The sequence below is a fragment of the Solenopsis invicta genome, chromosome 13 (assembly GCF_016802725.1).
Source record: "Solenopsis invicta isolate M01_SB chromosome 13, UNIL_Sinv_3.0, whole genome shotgun sequence".
Taxonomy (NCBI): domain Eukaryota; kingdom Metazoa; phylum Arthropoda; class Insecta; order Hymenoptera; family Formicidae; genus Solenopsis; species Solenopsis invicta.
In genome coordinates, this window is record NC_052676.1 from 6,066,414 (window position 1) to 6,082,344 (window position 15,931).

Below are 15,931 nucleotides of genomic sequence, written 5' to 3' on the forward strand. Positions count from 1 at the left end.
ACGTTAAACCTTATTGTCATCAGATTTATCGTTTTGCCATTTTTCCTATGCCGTTTCGCGAATCCTTAGATACCTCTGGGTGTCACATGCGCGAGTTAATAAATCCCAGAATTAAATTCACATCTTTCGCATAACAGGAGAGTTTTTTCAGCAATGAGCTACCCAGCAGCCTCAAAACTAAATAAAATTATGTGAACGTTTTGCTTAATGAAAATGGCTTGTGCCCGTGGAATTCCACGCCTAATGAAATTACGAATAGAGAGCGGATAGGGTTCGTCGAGGTCGACGTCACATAATCGCTCGGCGCAATTGACATAGTCTACTTTCGATTATGTAAAGTAGAACGCGTTTTAAAGCGAAGTACTCTTTTGTTTAAAAACCATTTGTATCGAGCGCCAACAGCGCGATAGCGGACCATGGACTTACGCAACCTTTAAAAGTTTACTGTTTTTGAAAATTAAACTTGCCGTTATACTCGATAGCTCGGCAAGTTTAGAAGTTAACTGATTCATACAGAGTGCGGCGAACTTGCAAACGCTACACCGGCGTTCGTTTGGCGAATGAAATGGAATTGACGTAAAAGTAAGAGACGAAATTTAGGGCTTTTTCTCTGTTTCGACGAACAAGGTCCCATGCGAGATTTTATGGCTAGCAATATGGGCCGCGCGATGTAATCCCGATGACGTTGGCAGGAAGTGACGGTGCGAATTATTTCGGGAAACAAAATATGGCGGGTACGGCGGCGCGGCGTTCCGAAGAAAAACAGGGCGCTCCTCGTCGATTTTTAATTTACGCATTGTGAACCACGTTTGTCCATACAAAGGCGTTCTCACGAGGCGGTTGGTGAGTTGGCAGTTATAACAAAAACATTGAACGCGCCACGCTTCTTTCTTCCTTTCTTTCTTCCCGTCAGTCGTTTTTCTCTCTCCTCGAAAGTCGAAAGTCTCAGCTCACGGAGGCATCGCCATCGGCGACCACGGTAGCACACCTTTTGTGTCGCGAGAGGAAGATCGGGCTGTATCGCACGTGGCCTTTGCGATGCCGAATCTCCAATTCATTAGTTATTGTCGTTACTGTTATTTTAGAAAATAATTTCGAATCGCCGGGCAAGGTACTTCTCAGCGTTATAGAGGTGTATTTTTTTTTTCTAAATTCGTCCTTTTTGAAACATTCTTCTCGTCGCATGTCGTTTAACAGGATAATTGTTTCAAAAATTCATCTATCGAAGATCATCTATCGACGTTCCTGTTGAATAAAAAAGTTCAAGGAAATTATCGACCATTTTGGAAAAAAATGTGCTGTTGAATCAAGTGAATCGGTGACGAGTAAATCGGCTGCAAGAGTGCTCAGAAATGACTCGGTATCTTGTACAATCTAATTCATTTAACCGCGCTTGTCCTTCATATCACTTCGCGCTTGAAGTTCGCAAATTCCAGCACGTAATTTCGCGTTTTGGTAGCGTCGAGTGTTTATTCACTTGAGTTTCTAGCGTCTTTTATACGCCGAGTTTTGAATCTGGGAAGAAAAGAGCGTCTCCCTGTGGAACTTGCTTAGAAATGCAACGAAATCGTCGGGCGAACGAGCACACTGATCGACTCGCCACGGGTGGGCCCAATGGCTCGAAATGAGAAAAGAGCATCACATGTGTGGATCACGTAAGAGAAAGAGAGAGGACCGGAGAGGGAGAGTAAAAGAGGAAAGGAGCAGCAAAAAGAGCAGTAACGATAGCAGCGAGCATTACTCGCTCCAACGCCCACGGATTGTTCCAGTATTATGCACCTTGGCAGGTGAGCCAAACGGCACGTCGTTCCACTTACAGCGACTCGTTTTAGGTCGTAATTGAATTCTTCATTTCGGATGAAAATCGGTTTCCGCCATGCACGAAAAAAGAAACGAAGAAAGAACACTTCCGTTTGAAGTGGCGGAATAGTTATCCAGATGGAAATGCGATTGGCCAGTTTAAACAATCGACGTAGCACGAAAACGAAAATGAAAACGGTAAAATATCTTTTGCTTGAAATTAAAAAATTAATACAAAGGACTGTTTTCCACTTGACAAAATTTTGCGACGTAGACGTTGAATGTTAGCGGTATTTTTTTTTCAACGTTACATAACTTTGAATAAATTAAGGAACTTTAAACAATTCTAGAGAAACTAAAAGTTGTTTGGAAAATTGAATTAGATAAAAAGGGAATTTTTATAATTCTTGAAACACTTTAGTTGAGATTCCGTCGTAGATGACGCAGTCTGTACTCGTCCTTTTGGCGACTTCGCGAGTCTTATTAATTGTGCGATTTCGACGAACGCGCTCGCGAATGATACGTATAATTATTACGTCAATCACGGCACTGCGGCGCGGCTATTTTCGCGGTCCAATCTGAATTCACTCCCCGGTATGGCGAACGGCGAGGCCGTTTCTCGCCGTTCTTTATTTTTCCACGGCTTATTAGCCGGGTCACGGGGTTATATCCATCAAACGCCATCAGCTCCTATTGTTTCGCTTCACCTGCGAAGCTTCGACGACTTACAAGACCCCTTTCGGCCGTTTATGCATACGCTTAAGTACAGGCTGCCGAGAAAGTTTTTTATGCGTGTTTCGTACGCGGCGATTTTGCCACTCGCACAATAGTCCCAAGTCCCAAGCGAAGCAATTTTGAAGGAAACTAGAGAACGAGAGAATTCTGATGTTTAAGTAGCCGCTTTTTGATTTTCAAATTTTTAAATTCCGGGCGCTAAGTAAATTACGTAAAATATTTGCGGTTTTACAACAGTTGTGAGATACTTTAATATGCGGGGTAGTAACTAGTTAAAGAGTTAAAAGTTAATTAATAAAGTTGAAAGTTAATAACTTGTAACTTAACTTTGTTCATTTTTAACTTTAACTAGTTTATTTTTGAAACACATTAACTTTAATTCATTAACTTTTTCCCAAAATTAAAAATTTGTCTACGTATAAGGAAAAATTGTAAGAGAAAAATACACTCCCATATAAGAAATAAGATTTTTTTGTTATATTATACAAACTTAATTTGCAAATAAAATATTAAGTTTATTTAATGATCCATATTATAATTTATTTTGAATAATTTAACTTTAAAAAATTACGATTTTGTAATTTAATATGATTAACGTTTTTTAAAATTAATTTCTAATTTAACTCGAGTTAATTTATTCTTAACGTAACTTTTAACTAGTTAGTTTTTTGTTCATGTAACGTTTAACGTAACTAAATTAATTTTATAAACCATTAACTTTAACTCAATTTAGTTTAAAAAATGTATTAACTTATTCAACCCTGTTCACGTGATTGGCTTTTGCTCTTAGTTCCTTACATTTAAATATAAAACCAAATATATTAAAATCTTGTAATAGTCGAAAACTGTTTCTTCTGCTGAATGCAACCATTAAGCCTACTGTCTAGAAATCGACCCGAGATTTCGGACAGAGAGATAGAAAATTTACCATTTGCATTAATTAGTTTGTCAAATTGATCACTTCAAATGCAATTGGTCACTTTTTTCTTTATCCGAGACCTCAGACCGATTTCTAGGATCTTTTTTTAAAAATCCAGGACTTTGAAACTTTAAAACCGTAAATTCTCAAAACATACTATAGTAAACAAAATAAATAGATTCTTATCCGATTCATATCTAAATATTAAATCGTATAAACATTTTGAACTACGATGCTTTTAATCTCGGCGTTGAAAACTCGAAGATCTTAATATTTAAGAATCTTGATGAAAAGGGAGGGAGAGAAACTCGATTGATCTCGAGTCTTCGTGACTTTCCTGAACTCTGCGCTTGCTTCGTTCAATTTGCAAGTGAAGTCTCGCGTTGGGTCTGCCTCATCTTCTCAAATCGTTCGCTACGAATCGCCCCATCGTCGAGCATCACATCCCGCGTAATGGCATCGCCTGTCTCGCCAAGTTGCTACGCTCGGTTTCAACGATAGCGCGATACACACGCATCCCAATCTCTCGTGGTCTCCGCGTCCGCGTCGTCCGATTTTATCGACCTCGTTCGAGATGCCGTGACTGTCGGCCGTATTTCACAATGCGTCACCGTGCGCAACACGGAGCGCGGTGCATCGATCCGCTCTTTCTCCCACACGGGGAGCGGGAGTGACTCGCCGCGGCTTCGTACCGGCGCGGCACCGCGAGCATTCAATCTCCGAATCACAATAACGCCGTCGTTGATGTATGGCAGAGCGCGCGCAGCATTAACATAGGATCCAAATATGTAATCCCAGACATCGCCGGCGGCCATCTGATATGTTCATTATATATTATACCCCGTTACGGAACAACAAGAGGTGGATGCATCGCCCCGTGCCCCCTTCGCGGCCTCGCCGTAGCGCGTCGCGAGCTCTGCGATGCGTCTACCAGTTAGATGCACCCAGTTAGATGCACTTCCGGTATCCGCACAAACCTCATTTACAGCCGGCGACACTCCGGACAAAGAGGGAAATTAATTATCGCCGCTGCTTCGCGACGTTGCTCTCGCAATCGCGAAACCGTCCACCTGCCTGGAAGAGAGTGTTGAATCATCATGATATTGCTTTGGTTCGCTGCGAGAGGAGCGTCAAGAAAAAATTTATTAAATATCACTTGCGCCAGGATGTAGCTCAATTATCGTTTAATTAATTTTTGAGCGCGCATAAAGTCAGGAAAGTGCAATGCTTTTTTTTTCTAAATTAGATGTTTCTTTATATCAAGAAAGAAAGGTGCAACGTACTACTGTTCTATCGAAAGTAAAACTTTGTGAATTTGTTTTTTTTTTTTTTTTTTACATTATTAGTGCATCGTCGGAGCAAGGAAATGATTTTTAGGCGAGACTAATTCGTATGCATCGCGTGGGCACGAAATCGATCGCGATGCGTCGATTCGCCTTCTTATCGAGCTCCTTTCATCGGAATAGTACGCGCGAGTCAGTAACACGTAATCTCCCAATCGCAGGACCTCGACGCGACGGCAATCGGCGTGATGGCAAAAAAAATCGAGGAGCTCAGGAATGCTTTTAAAATGCTAAAACGATCGGCGATATACGCCGCGGAGAGTCGGGTGCACCTCCGTTTCGCAGGACGAAGCTAAACGTCCTGCTCGCATACGGCAGGATTATCGGTTTGTGGTCTAACCGACCGCAAGACTTCAATAGAGTCAAAATAAGACGTAACACCATCTGACGCATCATTAGGCAAACAAGGAATATTTCGATGATTTTTACAGCTGTACAAAGCGAGAAACTTGCGTGTCCTTTTTAAGGATGCTACAGTTGCTTATTTTATTTATTGCCGTGTATATAATTACATTATTCCTTTTTAATTAATATTATGTAATTTATTGGTAATTAATGAATTGCACTAGTTGTATAAAAGTATTAGGAAATAGTTATCGAAAAATCAATAGTTTATGAGATACTTTATTTTGGCATATTTTGACATAAAGTATAAAATATTTTTTAAGCTATTTGGTCTTTGTAATTATATTTCAGTACTTGTATGTTCAGAATAATGAAATAAATTTACTGATATAAAGAAAACACATAGCTGCTTTACATAAAAGAGATGTACTTGCATATTGCAAATTACACACACTTCTTTTAAAAACCTCTCATTATTCAGTGGTTTCATCCTATTGTTCAACTTATTATTCAGTGGCGTGACTAATTAAGTATGACTAATTTCTAAGTAACTTTAAAGAAAGAATGGTTTTCTGTCGTGAAAGAACAGGAACGGTTTGTATCTTTACCATTATTTTGGCCTTCAATTTTTAAATAAATAAATGGCTACAGTATTCCAGGCAACAAAGAGATGCAAGATTAGAAACCTTGTTCTGTAAGAAAAAAAGGAAATATTGTTTATAAGTCTTAAAGTTCATTTTTTTTTATTTTCTTTATCATCTAAGAGTTTAACCAATATAAATTTAGATATAATATAACATACAAATGAGAAATATGACGATAATATTTCTTTGGGATGTTGTCAGCACACCACCTACCTACTTAACTTTTGACCTATCTATCTAAAGGTTAAATAAACTACCTGCTGACTAGCTGTACAGGCGTTGAAATGTTTGAAAGTTAGAGTAAACATACCTCATAGAAAGTTTTATGCTAATAAGAACCTAGTCCCTAATAATTCTCTATTTTAACATGATATAATAGGGATGAGTTTTTTAATTCTCTGATTGATGAATGCACTTTATTCCCTAAGGGGTATCCTACAATATCTCATATGGCGCCATTGGTACATGCCCATTGAATTATTATTTAAGTTTACTATTTGTTTAAATGGCGAATCAATGTGTACAACCTGTTCTCCGACAGCGAGACGTATGGTATATTGTAAAACGGACATAAAAGCTTTTATCAGAGTACAATAGAAATTTACCAGTCCTCGGAGATTTTGGTACTGACACTTTTGTTCTTACTGTAATGGAATAGACATGACAAATTCTTGAAAGCAAATGATTTATTTTATTTTTTTGTCGTATTATTTGATTCTCTTCTTGCTGTACTTTCTCGGATTTTTTCTTCTAAGGTAGCATTGACTGTAACTTATAAAAGAAATGACTCTCTCTCTCTCTCTCTCTCTCTCTCTCTCTCTCTCAGCATGTGTATTTTAATTCTATAAAAGAAATTATTATATTTTCGTAAAACCAATACAAAGTGTAACTTCTTTAACAAAATGGTATTTTTGTCGGTAAAACAGACTACTCCAGCATGGTCTTAAATGCGCAAACGTTTTAATACAAATTCGGGGTCTCAGGTTTTTAAATTTTATCTAAATTTGGCAATCTTATCTTAATGTTTATTATTTATTTCAACTAATAGTGATTTATTTAGCTAATTAAATGTTATATGGTTACATAAAATTACTTGTATTTTACAGTCATCTTTTACAAATTATAACAATTATAATAACATTTAACAATTTGATACACACTAACGGGAATGGAATAAAGATCTAAAGAATTTCACTAAAATATACACTGGAATGGACTCAAATTTGAGTTGAAACGTTTGGGTATTTAAGTTATTTGTATGTATTAATTAGTGCAGTATACAAAATAAGTCTTTCCTGGCTCAGACATCCAATCTTTGTGAGTTTAATTATTATAAAAATGGACTTTCTAACCATAATTATTTTAACATTTAATTATAGTTACAAATATCAAATACCTCTCTCTCAGTGTATGACATTTTTTCTTAAAGATGCATTACAATGAAATACACAATTTGAGGAATTAATAAAATTAATAAAGAAATTTCGTAATATCAAAGATTTTGAACTGAAGTTTTCTTTTACCGAAGTTTTCAACTACGTTTCTTGAAGTTTTAGATTTGTAATTTTTTAAAGCGGCATTTCTACGCGAAATCTATCTTTGGCGAGGCTTTTCACTGGGGACGACGACGTTTCTCTCGATCCCGTGATCCGTGATGGAATCTCTCACGTTTCTTCGACGTTTGACACGACAGACGTCGTCGTCGTGTTGCGCGAAAATTATGGGCCCATTATCGGCGGGGCGCACCGTCAGAGAACACACCTCGTACGCACCCCACCTTTTTTCAGCGCCTCCGTTTGCCGTCAGTTCCAGGGTAATTATTTTCCGGCTCGCAAGAAAACACATGTCGTTCCCTTTCGCCCTCCCGCCACCCTGTCCGGCGCGGACCGCCGTCGTTATAATAAATCTGGACCCTCGTTGTAACGCAATTTCGTCTCATTGTGCCCGCGGTGGCCCGGTTATGAAACTCAATTCTCATTGTTCACCCCGTTTCCGATGCGCCCCTCTTGCTTCTATCCCGTTTCCTACGGGGGCAAAGCCGTGAGGTAATCGCGGGGCAGATTGCAGAGGCGACGAAACCAGTTCGCGAATGTTTCTGGGAGGAGTTGCGTGTTTTCAGTCGTAGGGCCGTCTCTTTCTCGCACCCTTCTCGCTTCCTTTTTTTCTCAGGGCGGCCTCGGACAGTGCGAGGTAACCGCGCGACGTCGGATCCCCAGCATGAATATTCTGGGGAAGGTGCGGGGTGGGAAGGGTGGGAGGGGGGGAAGGGCTATGAATGTCATCCGCAAGCGTTAATCGATGTGATACAAAGGCCATTAGACGCTACCGCGTGGACGGAGGCGCACGCCCATGTCGTTTCCCGTCGCCATTGTGGAGGGCGCACAATTAGAGGAGACTTGACACTCTGCGTGCGCCTGCTGTGATTGCCGTCTATTGTGGCAGGACCGCCGCGGATCCTGACGGTGACAATTGCCAAAGCGACCCTTCGATTTCGTCGATATGGAAAGATGGTCTCTCGCGTGGCAGTACAAGCGGTTCGCGATATTGCAGCGGCGGAGATTACGACAGGAGGAGACGTCGAGAAGGAATACTTGTCTCAGACAGTTCACGTTTATTTTAAAGAGTTTCAAGTCGACAATTATGCGCTTTTAATTTCGAATAACGTTAATGTATTTAATGATCAGCGTATACATTTCTTTATTATATAGCAGAAACTTTATTACGACTTAAAGATTTCTTCTTCGTACGTGCGCATACGGTGATTAATTAACATGTGATTAGTTTTGGGTTCTCGTAAGAATCGATAGCTTGCACGATGTGTAAATTTGTCGCACGGTCGAGCAGCGGACCCAAGGTCAGACCCACCTACTTCCCAAGCGGAACTATCGCGCATTCGAGGCATAATGGGCGACACTATTACGGTGTACCGTTACGAGTAAACGTCACACGAGTGCGTGAGAAAATGAAAAGTTTCGATCGAGCGTTAGGATGCAATTTTTGGTGCCTCCGAAAGATTGGATCTTGAAAGTTTAAAGAGTGAGAGAACATCTTTTGATAGATGCAATTAACCCTCGTTATAATCGGCGTTGCCCTCAGATAATTTAAAATTATCTAGGTGAAGATAAAATTAATTGTATGTAAAAATATCTTAGATAAAATGAAGATGATTTAATTTTAATTTTAGTAGATAGAATAGAAAATTATTTATATTTTATTTAGAATAAAATTTTAAATAATATCATTATTGAACAAAACAATATAGTATATAAAATTAATTAATTCATATTTAATTTAATTTATTTTATTAATTTATGTAAAATTTATTTATATTTTTATTTCTAAATATTTATTTCTTAATATAAAAGTTATTCAAATAATTTAATTTGACAAAGTGTATTTGTCTTTGGATTTGAATCGATAAGCAAATAAAAATAAAAGTTGAATAATAGAAGAAATATATTACTTACATTATATAATGACTGACAAAATTTTTTTTAAAAGTTTTTGAATTTATAGTTTTTATGTTGGGCGATTTTTGGGTTGTACTACTGATTTGTGCAATCAGGGATACTTAGTGCACTGTCAGTACTATTAATAATTTACGTTACGTATATTATACATTTTTAGTGCTGAATTTCAGAACGCAATTTTGTTGTTATAACTTTAAAAAATTTTCTTGTCGGGATAAATATTAATTTGAAGTTTTAGACAAATTGTGAGGACAATACTTCATTATCGTTATTGTTAATATGATCTTATGATAACTTGAAAAGGATAACATTTTTTTTATCTGAGATAAAGAAAAAGATAAACATTGTAATAATTTTGATAAAGATCAAATGGAGTTGATAATTATCTAGATAATTTTATATAAATATTATATAGTGACACACACTGGTTATAACGCTCCGTAGGTAATCTGGGTCTTTTTTGTTTGATTACATTTTTTACTATGACTAATAAATAATTTTTTAAGCTTTCAAAAAATTTAAAAAAATTTATGGTTATTTTTTAACATCTTTGCCGCATTACTAAATAGTCGTTTAACTCAAATGTATAATGTAATAATGTTTAAATTTTTACTTAATAAAAATTGAAATTGAAAGTGAAATTAGTGTGCCAAAAAAGACTTTTTAGATTGCTTATGGAGTATTAAAGAAGAATTTTAAAAAAGGCTTACTTTGCTCTTTCGGGGAAAATAAAATAAATTTTCTTTCTTATAGTTTGAAGCTTATCGGAAATAAACTTATTTTACTCTCTTTGAACACAGTAAACAAACTTTTTAGAAAAATATACACTGAGAAGAAAAATTGTTATCTTGAGTAAATTTTTCAAAATGATTAAAAATTATTTTTTTCTGTTGAAGCATTTATGTATTTTAATTTTAAATAATTAACTTTTTCTATTAAACAATTTTTTTCTTTGGTTTACATTTTTATGATTTCATTTGTATTGCAGTAGTTATTTATTTATTTTCTCATGTCTGTTTAACACTATATAATCTCATTTTAGTATTCAGTTTGAAAATAAATACGTTCTTAAAACAAGAATGTACTATTATTTCTACATGAATATATGTTCCGATGCAATTAATTCCACGTAGAAGTACGCAACAAATTCCAATTAATAATAAATAATTTGAAAAATTTTATCTTCTAAAGATATTGAAAATAAAATTCCAGCAGCGATTAAGGATTCCGGAAAGTCAATAATCCAAATTTTGGAATCTGTTGAGATTCGCAGCGCCGTAGATTACAGAGATGTACGAATAAAAGAGCCAACGATGCGAGAGCCGGACTCAATTCTAACTCTCAAATTCTATGTTACGTAAAAACTCGCGCGCGATATACTTCCCGACCATTTCACTCCGAAAATGCAGGAATATCATAGAGAGGACCCGGCGCGAATGGCCAGGGAGTTGACTCCGCAGTCAACAGTTAACGATTTTCAATGGCGATTGGATGTCAGCATCACTCTCCGCCAATCGGAGAGTGATGCTGACATCCGGACAAACGGACAATGGGAAAGCGCTAAATGCTCACGGCGCGCGTTCAATCCCGTGAATACGCGCGGCGTCTATTGAGGGTTCCACCCTGCTATTACAGTCAATGACGGAACATACGAAACACTATTCAGCCGCCGCGTTTGTTCCTTGCACACATCGTGTAAGTATAGTGTAACCCGGCTGGATGGTTAATGGCGCGGATGCGAGTGACGCCTGTTTGCAAACCTTCCGCCAAAACCGATTCGAGTGCAGTCGAACGAAGAGAGCGCGCCTGCCGAAATTATCGGCTCCTTCGTTATAAACGCGGCGATCCATTCGTTCTCTTTCCGTGGAAAAATTCTTTCCAATAGTTCCGTGAAATTTCGCACAGTTCCCGAAAATTTCGTAAGGTACCTGAGTGTTTTAGCTTTTTCCTGTTTCGGAAGACGGGACTTTTTTTCGACGGGAGCTCTCTCTCTCTCTCTCTCTCTCTCTCTCTCTCGGTCGCGCGCGGTCCGAGCGGAGACATTTGGAATCAGCGTGGCGTGAAATTCAATTATGTCATTCATAGCTTCTAGGCGGCTTTTTTGCCCCCTTCCTCCGACCCGTCTTTTGATCCAACCCCAGACACCCTCCCCTGATATCCATCCGCCGTAGGATGATCCGCAGATGCGCGGCACACGAACTCGCCTACGGCCAGGTTACGCATCGCTTTCCGGGATGTCACCGCGATCACTGTCTCCTTGAATTAGGTCGGGACTCCCGTCCCCCCAGCCTCCCGATCGTTTTGCCTCCACTTGCGGTTTTTCCGCAACGGGGACGTCAACCGATACGAGGACGCTGATCCTCGCATGCGTCGCTGCGCCTCGCATCAAAGGAGGAGAACCGTCAGTGAAGCTTTTTCTAAGCTTCTCTGATCTCTCGAGAGCTCCTCGACAATCGCGTCGTTTAATTGGCCGATTTCACGGATTATTTAATCATACGCGCACCGCACCGCAACGGCGGCAGGACGGCACGGGGTCCTTCTGAGAAGCATTGGAGGAAGAGTTGAACGACGGATCTCTTTCGTTGTAGAAAGTTTGTGCCTGTGACGTTCCGAGATTAGGTTTCTTTGTATTTGTGAATTTTTGGATTTTTTTTTCAACTATATCCAAACAAAAATTTGTAAAAATGTTAAATAATAGAATTTTAGAAAGTTGAAAGAATTTTTCCCTGTCTCCCCTCGCTTTACGTATTTTAAAAATTAAATCTAGAATTCTTAAGAATTCTAAGAAGTCTCTTTCACTTTTTACTGTTTCAGAAATTTTTTTGCGGATTTTTGTTTGAAAGCGTAAATCTTTACCTTTAATTTGCGTACTTGTTGTAAACGTTATCCGATTTTTATTCATCGAATTATTCAACATTGAAGCAAAAGAGACCATTGTTGCTTCAGTGTTGAATAAGTCGGTGATAAAAAATCGTACAGCGCTCAACAAATATACAAATTAAATGTAAAGATTCATGATTTCGTATGCTGCAAACCACATTTGTGTGAGATATTTATTTCACATCGTGGAACTTTGCAAAGTTCGTACCAAATTTTGACGTACGGCAAATTTTTTTATGAAATTTACAAAACTTCACGACGTAAAATAAAAATTTCAGCATACGAAATCATGAATCTTTACGTTTAATTTGCATACTTGTTGAGCATTGTACGATTTTTATTCCGAGTTATTTAACATTGAAGCAAAAAAGGCCATTTTTGTCTCAATGTTGAATAACTCGGTGAAAAAAAAAATCGTACAACGCTCAACAGATACGCAAATTAAAGGTAAAGGTTCGCGCTTTTGAATGCTGTGAACCGCATTTGTGTGCACTTTGCGTGCACGTGGCGAGTCAAATTCTTGTTAATAATTAGTTAAAAAGTGCGAGACAATATTCAGTATATAATACATACGACGCTTTAGACATTTCCAGGAATTTGGCTGACACACGGCCTTGGAGTTCATTGCTCTTGTGCACAGCGCGATGTGTTCACGCAAGATCACCGCGCTTATCATTCGCGTTCCGAGATTCCAGCGAGCAGCCAGCGGCGCGAACTGCTCCGTGTGTTATCTTGCGAAACGTGATCGTTCTCCGTTTCGCAAGTACGTACTGCAATTAGCGATTATCGAGCTATTAACTTTCAATTAATTACTAACTCCGCTTTATTAATCACGTTAAATCTGCCAGTTTCGTTTTTGAATTATTAACGAAAGGCCGCAGATCGATACGACAAATAGCTTCATACGTAGCTTATTCTCGCGCACAATGATGCTTTGATTTCTCTTTCGTCGTAATATAACAAAGTATTTTGCAAATGTGACGTGTACGTCGGGAGTACTGTACGAAGTAGACTAACCAATGTATGTCGTATACATGTTACAGATATTCCTGGAGGTGAGAATTGCCAAGAGGGAGCTAACGTCCATCGTCGCCGAATTATTGTGAAATAAACGAACCGCAGCCGGTTCGTCGCGTCGCGCGTTTTTCTTCCGGGAGTGCCGTTTAAGTATTGGACTAATGGACTTTTCATAACTCCCATTCGATAGAATCCTAATTCGAGGGCCGGGAATCGCACCCCCGCTGCTTGGCAGTGGATCTCCTCACTGGGGCGTTGCGCATGGTGGCTAAGAAAGACGGCGCACCGCGACGTTCCATGCCGAAGTGCCCGTGCACGAGGCAATGCCGGGCCGCACGTACGACATGACCCGTGTGCATGTTGCGCGGCTGTCATCTGGTTGTGTGAGGTTTACACGCTCTGTCTCCGGCGATCGGTTCGGTCCTAAGCGGTTAGAGTTCGGATCGGTTGCCTTGGATTCGCGCGTTTCTCTTGCTCTCGTCCACCATCCTAAGGCTTTCTTAGATCCTTGATACCCTTTTTGGATTCTTTGGATCTGGGGTTCGAGCTGGGTGAATCGCGTTTAATCTGACTTGGTCAGAACTTGGCCTTGTAGGTTAAGCTTGTGACGAGAGGCTGGCTCTCATTTCCTGATTCGTCTAAAATGCTAGACGTCGGCAATGAGTACCTTCTTCTCTCGTCCTGCCGGAGTGTCTTGTCGACGCCGCTTGGATATAAGATCCAGTGGGACTGATTAAGATGATCCGTTGGCTGGGCTTATGAACGAGTCAATTTTAGACGTGATTTTTGTGAGACAAGAGGCGCAGGAATTCGATACCATTGATTTCGTTTTCTTCCGCGTGGGGCTTACCCTTGTTCGGGGGCGGGTACGCGTGCGTCCTACTCGCCGACTCGGGGTGCTGAATCCATGGGAATCCCTCTGAATGGGAACTCATATCATGGGTTTTATAAATCCGAAGTGCCGTAGTATCGCGCGAAAGACTTTATAGATAATTAGTTCACGCGCGCAAATTTAGTATATGATTCGCGAGTGTTCCGCGAGTGTGCAACGAGAGGAAGAGGACAACCTGGAGAATTCTGGGAGGAGGAGGAGGCCGGGGAGAGGCACCGGGCGCCAGCGGAGCAACTATGGGGTAAATATAATTTTTTATTTACATATATTTAATAATCTTTTTCCCTTTTCTTCCATCTTATTGCAAATTTAAAAAAATTTTCTACTTAAAAATAGGAAATTCGTATAAAATTTTACACACACCCAGAGAAAAGTTGTATTTAAATTAATGAAATCGATTTTTTAACTTGGTTTTTTTGTTGAAATAAAATACCTTGCGGAAAATAGAAATTTAATTTCAATAAATGACGTTAATTTCAATAAATTACCATATTAACCTTTTTAAAAGTAAATAAATTATATTTGTTTAAATTATTTGTTTTATTAAAACAAATAATTATTTAATTCAAAGAAGGTGTTAACAGAAATGTAAAAAAATAATTTAGTAGTTCTGGTGTTAAAAATATTTTTTTCATTAAAAAAAATTTTCTACAATCAAACTGTTTGTTTAATTCTAATATAAGGAACAATAAAAAAATTTTTTCGAGTCAAAGAATCTTTTCTTTAACCGTATAGCAGTGCACGAATTTCTTTGAGTCAAACAAATATTTTTTTACTTAAAGAAACCTTTCTCTGAATAAAAAATAACTTTTGAACTTACTGATTTTAAGCGCAGTTTTAATTTTTAAATCTCATGTTTGTGTGTTACAGTAATCACCGTAGCTTCATGGTTTGCTGGTTAACTCCGCTCGTTGCGCATCGGATCGGTGAGTCAGAAATAAATTTTCGTATAATATTTTAATGTTTTGCAAATGTCTTGCGTAGGATCAAAGGAAAATTTCACTATTAATACCTCAATACATATACGTACATATAATCGGAATACGCAATCTCCGCGATGACAATCTCTCACAAATTAAATTAGCGCAGCGAGAGAACCAATTGGCATCACGGAAAAGCGATTACAATAACTTTAATATATTTATTACATGTCTTTTTTTTAAGAAAGGAAAGGTAATAGGTCTTTTTTGACAAAAATCAAATTATTTAAATGTTTTTATTTTTATAAATGTCATGCAATTGACTTTGTTTCTAAGTGATTCGTTTTTTAGTTCTTGTTATAGCAACATACAATTAATAAAAATCAAAGAAATTTCATTTCAAATAATTTGAAGAAACAGAATTATTCCACGGTGCAGGTGTATTTCTCTGATGGCTCCTAATTTGATTACCATTCAGAGACATTATATAATGCTTTTTTTTTAAATAAAAAATAACTTTTTTTCTCTTTAAATGATAGATAATCTTAATTAAAAATCCGCATGTTTGTATTATATAACAGATTTTGGTTAAAAAATTTATGAAGATAGACTAATTTTACGATTGGCAAAAGTCAAGGCACCCTTTTTGAGGAAATGTGCAATGGAATTTTAGAAAAGCAGTTTATATAAGAATTTATCATTATACTTAAAAATAAGTATTCAAAGTATAACATTTATACATCGAAGAAAGACTTTGATAATAGCTAGAATTTTGTTATTTTAAAACTAAATATAAATATGCAATTAAACATGTAAATAAATAAATAAATATATATGTATGTATATATTCATATGTCAATGCTTTGAATCGGGCAGCATGAAATTTTTGTAACGGCTGATCATCGGAAAGTTATCACGTTGCATCTCGATGGATCAGGTAGATCATTGATCTTTCTCCACACACAA

The 15,931-nt window shown here is 37.9% G+C and overlaps 1 long non-coding RNA gene across 1 annotated transcript in view; it reads left to right on the forward strand.

Moving 5' to 3' along the window:
- The window catches only part of LOC105201370, a 151,909-nt gene that overhangs the window by 112,321 nt on the left and 23,657 nt on the right, over positions 1–15,931 (forward strand). The window contains exons 5-6 of the long non-coding RNA XR_851027.3: positions 13,180–14,286; positions 14,916–14,971. This is a non-coding gene — a long non-coding RNA (uncharacterized LOC105201370). The remainder of the gene's footprint in view (positions 1–13,179; positions 14,287–14,915; positions 14,972–15,931) is intronic.